Source organism: Micropterus salmoides, unplaced genomic scaffold (genome assembly GCF_014851395.1).
Source record: "Micropterus salmoides isolate LMB-PRFRI ecotype aquatic unplaced genomic scaffold, ASM1485139v1 Ms_hic_scaffold_2, whole genome shotgun sequence".
NCBI lineage: Eukaryota > Metazoa > Chordata > Actinopteri > Centrarchiformes > Centrarchidae > Micropterus > Micropterus salmoides.
Window position 1 is genome coordinate 41,770,439 of NW_024041150.1, and position 15,062 is coordinate 41,785,500.

Consider the following 15,062-nt stretch of genomic DNA (forward strand, 5'->3'; position numbering starts at 1 on the left):
AAATGCTGTAGTTTGTCTCTGTGTTGAGGTGGACCAGTGATCCTGCAGAGTCCTGTCCTCCTGTGATGGAGGGACATGATGTCACTCTGCACTGTAAAACAAAGACCCCTACTTCCAACCTCCGAGCTGGTTTCATAAAGATGGCTCCCTCATCAGGACTGAGCCTACAGGTCACATGACCATCCACCATGTTAACAAGTCTGATGAAGGCCTCTACAAGTGTAACATCAGCGGTCGTGGAGAGTCTCCATCCAGCTGGATCTCTGTCACAGGTGAGGAGGTACCTTTGATTTCAGGACTTATTTCATCCATAGATTCATCTGATCAGGTGGGATTCTCTCTACAGGTAAACCTACAACCTCAGCTCTGCCCACATCTGCAGTTCTGCCCACCCCGACAACCCGCCTCCTCCAACACCACCTGCCTCAGCCCCTTCCAGCTGTGTTTAGACTGATCTGCCACCTGGTGGTCTTCTGTCCGTACTGCATCTCCACTGTCCTCATGGTGTCTTTATATCGACACAGGGCCACAGGTAACACTGAATCATTCACCGGTCTTACAATAAGTCAATTCATAAAATCAATCAATACATTTACCAGAGAATTTTATCCAAAGCAACTTACAATTACTACTGTATACATGTCAGATGTCGCACACCTATGGAGCAACTAGGAGTTAAGTTCCATGCTCAGGGGCACATTGGTGGAATTGAACCCAGGTCTCTCACACCAAAGCCATTTGTCTTATCCACTGCACCATCACCACCACCATCAATGACATCAGTGATTGACAGTTAGATGAAGATAAATTAAGTAAATTTTCTTTCTAACCTGCTCTGAGTGCAGGACATGACCTGCCAGTCTCTATGGTGATGACCCCGTCTACCCAGGCTGAGGAGGGATTGGATGATGACTATGATGATGTCACCACAGAGCATCACTTCTGAGCTGATCCAGTGTGTTCAGTGTGTTCTGGTTCTTAATGAAGCTAAAATGTTTGAGTCATCAGCAAATAAACCTCATATCACAAACAGCAGAGGACCCAGATCATTATCAGGATTAACTCTGTCAGTTTTAGTGAAGCTTTATCACTCAGAGAAAGACTGACTGTGGTGAACTTGATTCATGACACAGACCCCTGGACAAATGGACAAAGCTGTCGACATGTTTTTGGTCCAAATGAAAGCTCAGGTTCAGGTTCAGGTCTGAGTTTTGTTGTTACTCTTGCTTGTTTGGTTTAGATGTTTTAAAACAGGGTGATATGTTTACTTTAAAAGTTTTCAATAAACTTCACAAAATTGACCAAACCTCAGTCTCTGTGTCATGCTAAGTTACAAGTTATACAGAGGATGTATCATGTTTTTGGGTTTGGTGTAACGGTAGACAGAACGGACCCAAACGCAACGCTGAGGGTTTGAAAAGGAGGTTTATTGAAGAAAAAGGGGGACGAGGAGGGACGGGAGGAAAGAGGGGGAGAGGCAGACGAGGACGCGGGGGACCGAGTAGCTGGAGGAGCGGAAGGTGCTTAGGCTGGAGGTTCGAGGCAGGCTGGCAGACGGGGAGGAGAGGACGCAGTGACTGGGGACCCGGCGGGGTGCAAGGGGGGAAGACGGAGGGCGTCGTGGAGGCGGCGAGAGGAGGAGGCTGGCGTGCAAGCCCGGCTGGCCGAACTGGGAGGCAGAGGTGAGTGAACCTGGCAGGAGGAAACAGACAGACAGGGTTAGTAGGTAACTGGGACGTGAAGCAAAGGGAAATTTCAAAAAGCCAGACCGAAGCGGTGACACCAAGTCAGGAGCTGCGACGATCGAGCGAGGATGGAGTGGAAAGCCGGGGTAGAAATACTGGTTGTGATGAGGCTGATGGCTGGCAGGTGCGGCGACAGGGGATGGAGGTTAACGAGGTGCAGGTGTGGGTAGCCAGCCGGGCTAGAGAGGGAAAGAGAAGGCACAGGAGAAACCAGAATGCGAGGGAAAGGAGAAACAGGACACTCACCAACAGCCAGGCTGTCACCGCGACATTTGGCTTTTTATTTGTTCATCTTTGTTGTGTTTCTGCCATTTCCTCCTGTGTTTATCACTCCCGCCTCCTGTGTTCTTGTTTTTTTGTCAGTTTTTCGTTTGTTTCTGTGCTCTGTTTTATTTAAGTCGCCCTTGTGCGTCTTTGTGAGTTTTACTTCCTGGTTTGTTTTGGAGTTGTCTGTGTCTGGTGTCTTTGTCTAGCTTTGTTTCCTGTTCAGTCTTATTAGTCCCATGTGTCTCACCTGTGTTACAGTTACCCTGCCCCCTCTATAATGGTAGGTTTGCTTGTTCCCTTTTGTCGGATCCTTGTAGCTTGTTGTGCTCTTTCAAATGTGTTCCAGTTTTTAATCTTGCTTGTTTTGTTTGTGGATCTTTGTTGCACTTTTGCCTTCTTTTGATTTTGATTGGCTGTTTTGATTTTGTTTCTTTATGGATTTGTTTGGACTCAGTCACTCTGTGGCACATAGCGCTAATAAAAACAGTTTGATCATATCTAATAAAGAAGTGCTGAATAAGGGTAAAACTTCTTTAAGCAGTCTAGTTGGGATGGGGACTTAAAAGACAGGTTGATGCTTTAGACATTTTTGAAGTTAGCTGGTAAAGATGGAGGGAAACAAAGCAGTCTAAACATATATCTGGTTTTACAGCTGTTTCTGAGGTTCCTGATTTTGGAGATAAGTTGTTGCTAGTTGAGGGCAGGTCTTGCTGAATTTTGTCTCTAGTAATTTAAATTTTATGATTAAAGAAGCTCATGAAGTCGTTACTAATGATGGCTTTAGGAATACATGGTTCAACAGAGCTGTGACTTTCTGTTAGTCTGGCTACAGTGCTGAAAAGGAACTTGGGGTTGTTCTTATTTTCTGCTATTAATGTGGAGTAATACGCTGCTCTGGCATCACTGAGGGCCTTCCTACATGTTTTCTTGCCAGATTCATCGAGATTCTTTGAAATTGGTGGAATAGCATTTCGTTTCCAAGTTTCTGCAATGTTTGCTTTCATTTGTGAGTATTGTCAGTAATTTTACAGGCCTGCGGTTCTTGTTAATCTTTTGGCTTCAAAGTCAATGTTCTGCAGCCATGCCAGAAAACAGGGGTGAGGTTGAATGATGATGTCCTTTATTTATTGCCACATGATCATATGTTTGTATACATAAGTATATTTGTTTGGTAAATTATATACAAATACCAAGTTAATACATGCTGTCTATAAAAGACTAAATTGGCAAAAGATGTGATTTTTCTCTCAGTAAGTGTCACCACTGTGGCTCTGCACAACCTGGTCAGTTTTCCACTGAGAAACATGTATAAGTATATTTCCTGTTAACTTTGTGAGAGAAAACCACGAGAGTACGAGTGACACACAAGAGGAAGGAGGAGGGTTTTACTTGGTTTGACTGGTGAACGTTAATGTGTTGATCTCAGATGGCCAAGAGTTAAAATGGAGAAATCATCTTTACCGCGGCTGCTTGGTAAGTAAGAATCTACTTAATGTGTGAATGTTTGTCTCAAAGATTAGGTCTCAAACATTTCTGGTGATTTTTAGATCAACAGTGAGTTATAGAGAAAAGCAGAAAAGTTTTATACAAAAAGGTAAAGTGCTACAGAAGAGAAAAGCACACACATGCCAGGTTGGAACAGAGGTTGACTTTTGACAACCTCTAATAATATGACACATCACTATCTTTAATTTAACAAAGTTAAAATACACAAAAACAAGTTAAAATAGGGTTTTTACATTTAATGGCACTTTAAGTTTATAAATGGACAGTTGAAAATGTTCAGTGTGGCTCCAGGGCCAAAGCTGCTCAGTGTGTCCTCCAGTACGCTGTGTTCCACCTGCTGAGCTCCTCCAAGCTCTCAGTCCTCCTTCTGGCTGCCTCATGGTGAGAAACAGCAACCCTAAATGAGAGAGTGGGACAGCAGTCAGGGAGTGTGACAACCCCTCCCAGGCACTAGGTATCCTGTGTCTGTGTCCTGTCTTTTCATTATTGTCTTATCGAGAGGGGGTTGTAGCCAATTCTGTGGTCTGGTCTCTGCCACACAGACCACTGGTTGCTGCCACTAGGGGCGCTAAAGATACTGCTCTCTGCCACACAGAGTTTTTATACAGTCTGTGGTTCCAAAGTAGACCTAAAGTGACCTTAGATCATTTAAATGATCTCAGCTGGCAGATGATACAATTTTTGTGTCTAATAGAGAGGAATGGATCAAAGCAATTTTTACTGTATCAGGCTTAAGAATGAACTTGAACAAATCTGTTTATTACTTACATTAATAAGATAAACACTTAAATGAGCATACTTTCCTAATAAACTACCTTACGCTGCGCACTTTATGACTGACAGGATGGCTGCACTTCTCCACCATCAGCCGCTATCGTGCTCACAGTTTTGAACAAGCAGGTTAAGGCCGCGACCAGCAAACATGAAACTAGAATTAGACTCTGTATTGACTGCTGCTTATTTGTTTAGCATTATTGGCTTTTTGATGCATCCTCCAATTAGTACAGCGCTACATGTGATAATATGCTTGCTATTGTGTACCGGCGGCCATCAGTGCGTAAAATAATAACACTTAAATTTTATATGTGAAATATATAGGTGAAATTGCATCTCTCCTTGAGCAATAGTCTTTGGTGGCATTTTTCACGCTATTGAAACTCAATCTTTGTTGCAATATCGCAGACATCACGGGCAAGTATTGGACTGCTGTGTGTGTTTGTGCGTGTGGGCATGAGATGAGGCTCCACACTGCTGCCACACTGGTCGGTGTGGTTGCTGCAACTTGGGGCGCTAAAGATAGTGGTTGCTGCCACACTGACCACTGTTTGCAGTTGGTTATATCTACTGTATACATCTTTATCGTAATTCTTTGTTAAAAATTATGGATTATGCCTATTCTTATTGTTGCACTATATATTGCAGTTTGTGTGGTTGTACCTACAGTAATAGCCCACATCTATCTATCTTTAGTCCTTGCCTTATAACAAGGCCTGTGATATCACCTGTAAATGAAAGTGTGTGTGTGTGTGTGTGTGTACATCTTACTATATCACAATACTTTGTAAAATATACTCTATTATATCTTATTGATGCACTGTAGGCGTACAGTATATTGCAGTTTGTGTGGTTGTAGCCAATCTACAGTAGGCTAATACATCTATCTAGATCACAATACTTTGATAAATATAGCCTACAACATTATCGATTATGCCTATATTCTTATTGTTGCACTATATATTGCAGTTTGTGTGGTTAACCTGCAGTAATAAATCTCTATCTTTGGTTCTTGCTACAAGAAGAAGGCCAGTGTTGTCACCTGTGAAGGAAAGTGTGGTGACCACTTGTTGGTTGAATCCAAGCTAGACTGATTTTAACAATAAGAATATACTTAATCAAAAATTAGTATGCTATATTTTGAGAGAGAGAGAGAGAGAGAGAGAGAGAGAGCATAATCAATAACATAGTATATTTAACAAATAATTATGATAAAGATGTATTACATTAGATACAACCAACTACAACCAGTGGTCCGTGTGGCAGCGACCACAACGACCAGTGTGGCAGCGAGGAGTGGTCTGTGTGGCAGCAACTCAAGACTGTGGAGCCTCGTCTCATGCCCTCTCTCGCCAAATTAAAAGATTAAGTCTGGTTTGCGATGGCTTCTTCATACTTGACACTGGTGTTTTTGAATTGAATAACGGCAACCATGCGCATAAAATACTATCTATTCATTTCCAGGCCATTTTATCAACTTAGTTAGCCATTTAACTTTGGAAAGTCTTGTTTAAGGTTTCAAAACTTAAAACCTCCAGAATTTTTTATGTTGCATAGGGTATCTTTCCCTAAATAATGACATTTGTTCCTCCAAATGAAATTAAATAATATCTTATCTAATTCTTTGTATATTTCAGTAGGCATTTCCAGTGATAAGGATACATAGATCTGGATATTCCCTCAGTATTAGATAGTAGAACTCTACCATTCAGTGAAAGATGCCTCATCCACCACATGTTGAACCTTTTCTCATTATTTGTTTAATCATAGGGCTGAAGTTTAGGTTATTGCAGAGTTTGTCATTCTTATCAAACCCAGGTATGTAACTGGGTTCTTCACAGGGATACCAATAACTTCTGATAGTTCACATTCCTTAAGTGGTAGCCTAATAAACAGATTTGTTCAAGTTCATTCTTAAGCCTGATACAGTAGAAAATTCCTCAACACATTTAATTGCTTTGATCCATTCCTCTCTATTAGACAAAAAAAAACACCGACCAGTGTGGCAGCAGTGTGGAGCCTCATCTCATGCCCACACGCACAAACACACACACAGCAGTCCAATACTTGCCCGTGATGTCTGCGATATTGCAGCAAAGTTTGAGTTTCAATAGCGTGAAAAATGCCACCAAAGACTATTGCTCAAGGAGAGACGCAATTTCACCTATATATTTCACATATAAAATTTAAGTGTTATTATTTTACGCACTGATGGCCGCCGGCACACAATAGCAAGCATATTATCACATGTAGCGCTGTACTAATTGGAGGATGCATCAAAAAGTCAATAATGCTAAACAAATAAGCAGCAGTCAATACAGAGTCTAATTCTAGTTTCATGTTCGCTGGTCGCGGCCTTAACCTGCTTGTTCAAAACTGTGAGCACGATAGCGGCTGATGGTGGAGAAGTGCAGCCATCCTGTCAGTCATAAAGTGCGCAGCGTAAGGTAGTTTATTAGGAAAGTATGCTCATATCTTTATTCTTAAGCCTGATACAGTAGAAAATTGCTTTGATCCATCTAGGGAACGACCTGGCTGGTAACCATAAATCGTACGCTTCACAGTGCTTGGATCAGTCCTTTGGCTAACTCGGCTAAGCTTGTCTTAATATCAGAATAAACACAACAACCAAATATAAAAGCAAATAAACATGTAAAATACAAAAAGAAAATAACTAAACGTGCAAAACTAAAAACAACTCAAAACCCACACAAGACAAGCAAATACTTAGACCAGTAACTATCAAGTCTTTAATTGTAACGTGCAACACACACAGGCAAAACAGGAAATGGAGGTCTCTTCTGATGCAGTCTTTAAATATCCTAAAATCTGTCAATCCACCCTATACACAAGGGAAACAGGCTTCAGCTCCACAATCCAACACACTTTTACTCTCTGGAATGAAGTAGATAATGCGTAGGAGAGGTTCTTATTTGGAAAAGGAGGGGGGAAGGAATCCTCATGTTCCTCACCAGCATCCTCACCTACGCGAGTCCTCACGAGCAGCTTTCCCTCCAGTCAACCCGGCCGCTGCTTGAACTTGTCTACCTCAAAGATTGTGCATCCTAAATGGTAAATGGTCTGTATTTGTATAGCATTTACATTTACTCATTTGGCAGACGCTTTTATCCAAAGCAACTTACATTTGAGGAACAACATACAAGCATCAACAGAGCATCAACTACAGGTCTACAACTGACAATACATACTAGTAAGAGCAGCAATAAATACTAGTAAGAGCTCACAGTACATATCACATCAATGGGGTAGATACCTAGGGAAGGAAGTAAGAGTTAACCAAAAGTGCAATCAAAACAAAAAGTGCAATCAATACAAGATCATTGTGGGGGATAGAAGAAGAAGAGCACAGGAAGTGCATGTTAGAGGTTAGGAGTTAGAGGTGTTATAAGACCTTTGTAGTCTTCCGACCACTCAAAACGCTTTACACTTCGTTACATTCACCCATTCACACACATTCATACACTGAGCCTAAGTGCTCAAACGGAAACTAACCTCACACAGATTCATACACTGATGAGCCATCGGGGGCTCAGTATCTTGCCCAAGAAGGGGCGATTCTAGGATCAGACCTTTAGGGTGCTCAGCCCCTAATGAGAATGTAGCATGCATACAATGCCTTGCAAAAGTGGTGGGGACATGCTGGAGACATCTCCCCACCCGGCTGATTTTGTCCCCATCACTTTTTGAGAGCATTTGTTAACAATCTTCTGAAAAAAGGCACCAAGAAATGTTAACTAACAAATGAAAATGCGTTGAGAAAGGTTTATTTGCACAATAAGAAAACATGCAATGCAATATAGTTTTCCCTCATATAAAAACAGACATTTCCACCTTAAATTGGAGCAGAAAATGTCTCCCGAATGCAGGAAATTAACAGTTTAATGCTAAAAATCTTGCCTTGTCTTGTTCTTGTGCATCGTTGCGTCTCATGATCCATTACGCCCCTAATCTGAGCCCTTATGTCCCCACCACTTTTCAACACAAAGTGACGCCCTTGATGCAGACACACAAAGATTCTTCACATTGCAAACTGATATATATATATATATGTGTGTGTGTGTGTGTGTGTATGGTATGTAATAAATGCATTTTATAAATGTACATAATAAATGCATTTTATAAATGTACATAACAAATGCATTACTAATTGTGCACCTATTTATTCAGCTGCTAGGTTCTGCCTCATCTGCGCCTTCCACAGCAACTTCCACCAAGGAAGCAGTCGGTTAAGTTGGCGCATTCAGCTGCCTCTTGTCTCAACATTTTTTTCTTCTTAATTCTTATATTTTCGGCACCACACATTTCTTTTTCCTCTTTCTTTCTTTTCCCATATTTACCGTCTCTGTTGCACTTGTCACACAACCCTGGGCTGAGTTCAGCCCCGACAAATGTAGCAAACCGGTGTAAAAGGTTTTTGGATTAAACTCGCCCCAGAGGGAAAGTAAACACCTCATCGGCGCCGTTGAGACAATCATAATTCAGCCAAGTTGGGAGGGGCCGCTCGTATCCCTCCTCAATATTGAAAGTATTAGTTTGGCCCCGAGAGACAGACACACAAGCAGCGTTCCGCAAAAGCTGACCTGTTGGCCAGCGCGGTTGCGGATCATTCAGTAAAACATTAGAAACTGAAAAATGTCAGTATTCAGGGACATTAAATCCGTTTAATAAAAGAAAAGCCATATCAAACTGTAGGCTAATTGGTTATCCCTTCTCTTGCTTCTCCAAAATCTAAAATTGGAGGATAGAAAAATAATATAAAAAATCGCCCCTATGCCCAAGGACACTTCGAAACACATTCCGACATGGTCTGTTTGTGGAAATTGGACTAAAAACAATTGCATGTGTATGTAAATAAAATGAGTTTTTTCCATATCTAATATAAATGTGTGGTGGTTTTCTACAAACAGGTTGCTCTGTTTTGTAGAAGTACGTCTTGTTTCATGTTAAAACCACAAACCAACCTGAGTGTGATTTCTCTTTAGTTCTGACCTCACTGCTGAGCTGCACAACAAACCAAGGTGAGAAAACTTCTTCTGTCACAGCCACAGGTGTGCAGCCTGCAACACTGAGTGGTTAACAGATAAAAAAGATGTTTACAAACATGTTGCCAGATCTCAACCAACACTGAAAACATGCAGAAAACTTTCATCTATCAGCTCAAATCTGAGTTTAATTCAGTGCCTGAAACTCAGAGATCAGTTCAGCAGGGAAGAAGTGAGAAAGTAGGAATATCAGGAATGTGGAGAAACTTTATGCAAATGTTCTCTCTAACCACATCTTTCTGTCTCTTCCTCCAGCCTCTCTGACTGTGAGTCCCAGCAGCTCTCAGCTGTTTAAAGATCAGTTTGTCTCTCTGAGCTGTGAGGAGGACGACAGCTCTGCTGGATGGACGCTGAGGAGGAACACAACCAGAGGAACCAGGACTCAGTGTGATGACTGGGGAAAATCAGCTGGTTCTTCCTGTTACATCAGCTACATCGCTGCATGGGACAGTGGAGTTTACTGGTGTGAGTCCAGAGAGGGAGCAACCAGTAACACCATCAACATCACTGTCACTGGTAAGATCAGACTGTGGAGTTAGTGTTGATGAAGCTGTGTGTAAATGATGAAATGCTGTAGTTTGTCTCTGTGTTGAGGTGGACCAGTGATCCTGCAGAGTCCTGCCCTCCCTGTGATGGAGGGACATGATGTCACTCTGCACTGTAAAACAAAGACCCCTCCCTCCAACCTCCCAGCTGGTTTCTATAAAGATGGCTCCCCCTAATCAGGACTGAGCCTACAGGTCACATGACCATCCACCATGTTAACAAGTCTGATGAAGGCCTCTACAAGTGTAACATCAGAGGTCGTGGAGAGTCTCCATCCAGCTGGATCTCTGTCACAGGTGAGGAGGTTACCTTTGATTTCAGGACTTATTTCATCCAGAGATTGACCTGACCAGGTGGATTCTCTCTACAGGTAAACCTACAACCTCAGCTCTGCCCACATCCGCAGCTCTGCCCACCCCGACAACCCCGCCTCCTCCAACACCTCCTGCCTCAGCCCCCTTCCAGCTTGTGTTTAGACTGATCTGCCACCTGGTGGTCTTCTGTCCGTACTGCATCTCCACTGTCCTCATGGTGTCTTTATATCGACACAGGGCCACAGGTAACACTGAATCATTCACTGATCTTACAATAAGTCAATCAATACATTTATCAGAGAATTTTATCCAAAGCAACTTACAATTACTACATATGTCAGATGTCGCACACCTATGGAGCAACTAGGAGTTAAGTTCCATGCTCAGGGGCACATTGGTGGAATTGAACCCAGGTCAAGACATTTGTCTTATCCACTGCACCATTACCACCACCACCATCAATGACGTCAGTGATTGACAGTTAGATGAAGATAAATTAAGTAAATTTTCTTTCTAACCTGCTCTGAGTGCAGGACATGACCTGCCAGTCTCTATGGTGATGACCCCGTCTACCGAGGCTGAGGAGGGATTGGATGATGTCATCACTGCTGTCACCACAGAGCATCACTTCTGAGCTGATCCAGTGTTTTCAGTTTGTTCTGGTTCTTAATGAAGCTAAAATGTTTGAGTCATCAGCAAACAAACCTCAGATTTCCTTCATAGATCACAAACAGCAGAGGACCCAGAACACTTCCCTGTGGAACTCCTCATGTTCTAGTTTGACTTGTAGATGATGTTGAACTCAGGATCTCAGACTTCAGCAGCAGCGACAATTTAAACTCTTCTAATCTTATACTGTAAGCAGCTGCGTGAGAGCAGTTATCAGGATTAACTCTGTCAGGTTTAGTGAAGCCTGATCACTCAGAGAGAGACTGACTCAGCTGAAATTCATGATGCAGTCCCTGAAGAAATGCATTGTATTGTATTGTGTTTTTAATAACCCTCACACAGTCTACCAAATCTCAGAGAACCAACCTAACATGTTTTTTGATGGTGGGGGACACCGGAGCACCCAGAGGAAACCTCGGCAGCGGAGAACATCCACACTCCACACATAAAAGCCAGAACAACCAGGCTTTGAACCTGGAATCTCCTTGCTTTAAGGCCACACAGCTATCCACTGGGCCACAATGCCCCCAAGTTACAGTTATACAGAAGACGTGTGTTTTTGAATTTATTTCAGAAAAATATGTAAGGTAGTCAATGACAAGAGACAACTAATTATTTTTATCCCATTTGAATAGTGCTCTGAATTACACATATGATGTTTGTCAATTTAAAAGATAATTTTGCTGTCAAGACAGTTGCAGTTTGTTGTAAAACAGTAACGTAACATTTAGTTTTGTATGAAAACTGTTCAATGAACTACATTTCTTGTCTTGCACAATTTACATTAGCAACATGTTGACACAGTAATGCAAACTAACATTACTCATTTAATTGCTACTAGCTAGGTAACTTAGCTATGTTTCATGCAGAAATGTATCTCACCTGATGTGTTTAATCCAACGACTCTCAGTCCTTTTTATCACATTATTCTCTCGTGTAAGCTCTTTGACGTTAGCTTCAGTAACAATAGCTTCAGTCATTGAGAGAAAAAGTTACGACATCACATATGCGACAGTTACATACTTCAACAGTTTGACATTAAACTGTGACTTTCTTGACTTTCAAATGTATATTTTAAATTGACAAACATCATATCAAAAACATAGGCCTAGTTGTCTCTTTCCATTGACTACTATTCAAGGGCGTCGCCAGGTAATTTTTCCGGGGCTGTAGCCCCAGATGTTTTGACTGTAGCCCCAAATGTAACTCAACAACAGCAACAAAAATATTTTCCATGTTAATATGCAATAATCTTCATGACACGGCCTGTCTCGCAGGTCTTCAAAGAGCGGAGGCTACTCACAATAACGGATACATTTTTTTTGAAGTTCAGTAATGTGACCCCCCCACCGTTACTCAGACTGCCTGCATTTAGAGAGAGAGAGAGAGAGAGAGAGAGAGCATTGCTCACCGCTTTAGGGCTTCTCCGCGACTTCTAAATTGCAAAATTGTTATCAGTACATTTAAACATAAATGCTGTAGTCAATGTATTAACGCAAACGGCTAACAGTCGCCGCACAGTAGTGACAGACTATGATGACACCTGTCGCTCTGTGTCCTGCTGTCTCTGTCCCCCTCGCTGTGAGACTGTTTTATTGTCTCCAGGATGCTTCATTCCCTCTAAAGCGGCTGTGAGCTGCACTTTGGCAGAAGTGCTCAAGTGAACAGTTGTGTGGAATTGTGGTGATATTGTTTTCTGATCACAAGTGTTTTCAGTTTGGGTTAGCCTATACTGACATTGGGCTGGCTCAATCACATCTCTTACTAGCCCCCACTCCATCCCCCTCTGCTCGAGCTGTTTCTTGTATTGTGGGCCAAAAACAAATCGCCAATGCGCGAAAATAACCGAAATGTTTGGTACTGGAGCTGCAGTAGCTTCAACTGCACAGCCTACCCTGCATAGAGCCGTCGCCACTGAAAAATAGCTTGCACCAAGAAATGTTAATTAACAAATAAAATGCTATGAGAAAGGTTTACTTGCACAATAAGAAAACCTGCAATGTAAAATATATATAATGAATATAAATAACAAAGTTAAAAAAAGAATAAGCTACTGCATTACATTATATTATATTTTTATATTCTGAATTGTCACCTGCCACCTAACTTTTGTCCTTCCCTTTATAAAAATAAAGACATTTCCAATAAATTTTTTCAATAAATTGGTTCAGAAAATGTCTCCAGAATGCAGGAAATGTTTAATGCTCAAAATCTTCTGGGGGGGGATTGAACATTTCATCAATATTTCTTTTTAAACTAAAGCTAATTAAGCTAATTTATCATTAAGGTGAAAAGGTGCCACTTGCACAAAGACTTTAGGCTACTTCAAGCATGCCTGCATGTATGTAGACTCAGCTGGGATTAAATTAAATAAGAAAAGTTGATCTACCAGAGAAACATATCTGACATCAATACAGAATGCCTGACAGCCTTACTGCATTATATTACACTAAATTATTTTATTTTGATTTGTCACCTCAGACATTTCCTCAATAAATTGTCAGGGGGAGGAACCCTGAAGTAAGGTCCCATGGTGGTCCACTGGAAGGGGAGGGACATCCGGTTAGACTTTCAAAATAAAACTATTATAATTTTAAAAAATCTCAATTTGTTTAGGTGTAGGGTTAAAAAACGTAACCTACGTAACTTCACTACAATCAATAAATATTTACTTTTCTAAGCATAAGTCCAGTTTCTGGACCCTTCCTCCCACCCCAACCACCTCCTTACTTGGACTTTTCTGTTAAATATCCTATAACTACCTATAGTGTTAAAAATAATAAAACGCTACAGCTGGAGAGGGCAGATTCCCGTAGGTCAATCCAAACAGGGCTGACAAACAAAAGTGGTGTGTTTCAGACATTCATGTTCACCTCAGGATGAACTGTATTAAGATCAGTGATCTTGAGATCTACTTTTTATCTACTTTGCCAACATTTTTATTTGCTTTATGACCAAATACCTGCAGAACTTATGACATTCCCATCAGGCCCTTTAAAGACACCATGAGAACAGGGTCATTCTCAACACTGACAGGGTTGAATCTGAAGGGGATGGAGCTGTACCATGGGAAGCTAGAAAACAATAAGAACAATTCATCATAATCAACAGTGTCCATCTCTGCTATTATAAACAGTGTATTTAAGTTTCTTGCCAACCACAGCAGAGGAAACTGGACAAACAGGAAGTACAAACAGGAAACGGGGGTTTGAACTTGGCTGAGCGATAAACCACAAAGCATTATCTCACCACACCAAGTGGTACGATGGGACAAACATCATCTGTAAGAAAGTTACAGGTCCAAATTTCAGTAATTACACAGTTAGAAAAACGAGCAAATTAACAGCAGCTTAAAACTGTACGTTAAAGACTTAACATCAGAGTGTGTTGGAGTGAGCGAGAGTGAAAACTTGCCTTAAAGTTCCCATCAAACTTACATTATTGTGGCCTTTCTGACTCTGGCTCATGCTTAACTTTGCTCTCATCTCCTCCATGTAGAGATGAATACAAACTATAGAACATGTGTTGTTAAATCTAATGCAGGTGACAATTGCATAATAAAGCTGGAATATACTGAGAGTTTAGTGTTGATCAGGGTCCAGTTGTGTCTGCAGTAAAACCTCAACTCAAGTGTGAGTTCTCTTTAGTTATGACCTCACTAATGAGCTGCACAACAAAGGTGAGAAAACTTCTTCTGTCACTGCCTCAGAAAGTCTGATAGAGAAGTCAGTGCTGAGTCAAACAGGGATGATTTAAGAGTTCAGCCTGATGATGATACAAAGACAAACTCAGGAGCTCTTTCATCTGAGAGGTTGATGGTGAGTTTGTCTGTCCTCATCCTGTGGCTGCAGACACTCTGAAATGTGAATTTATTTAGCATTGAGGAAAGAAAAAAGAAACCCTTGTTTGAGTTTTTTTTTATTTTATTCTATGACTGAGGAGGATTTAAGTTTTTTGTGTTATATTTTTTGTGTATACTGAGGGAAATAGGGAACTCTGGCCTCCAGCACAGTAGGTGGCGGTGATGCACCTTGAACTGAAGAAGAAGAAGAAGAAAAGAAGACTGCGGAAACTTTGGTTTGTGATTGTTTTCAGTCGGACAACATTAGTGTGGGTGCGACTCTAATGCAGTCCGCACGTATGAGTTTTTGGTCAAACTTGAGACTTTCTCGGGGAAC

At 41.4% G+C, this 15,062-nt stretch overlaps 1 long non-coding RNA gene across 1 annotated transcript; it reads left to right on the plus strand.

Moving 5' to 3' along the window:
* The first annotated feature begins 9,100 nt into the window (after window positions 1-9,100).
* On the plus strand, window positions 9,101-9,993 carry LOC119912326. The gene is made up of 3 exons (XR_005446133.1): window positions 9,101-9,331; window positions 9,611-9,871; window positions 9,950-9,993. It is a non-coding gene; the product is annotated as an uncharacterized LOC119912326 (long non-coding RNA).
* The last annotated feature ends 5,069 nt before the right edge of the window (window positions 9,994-15,062 follow it).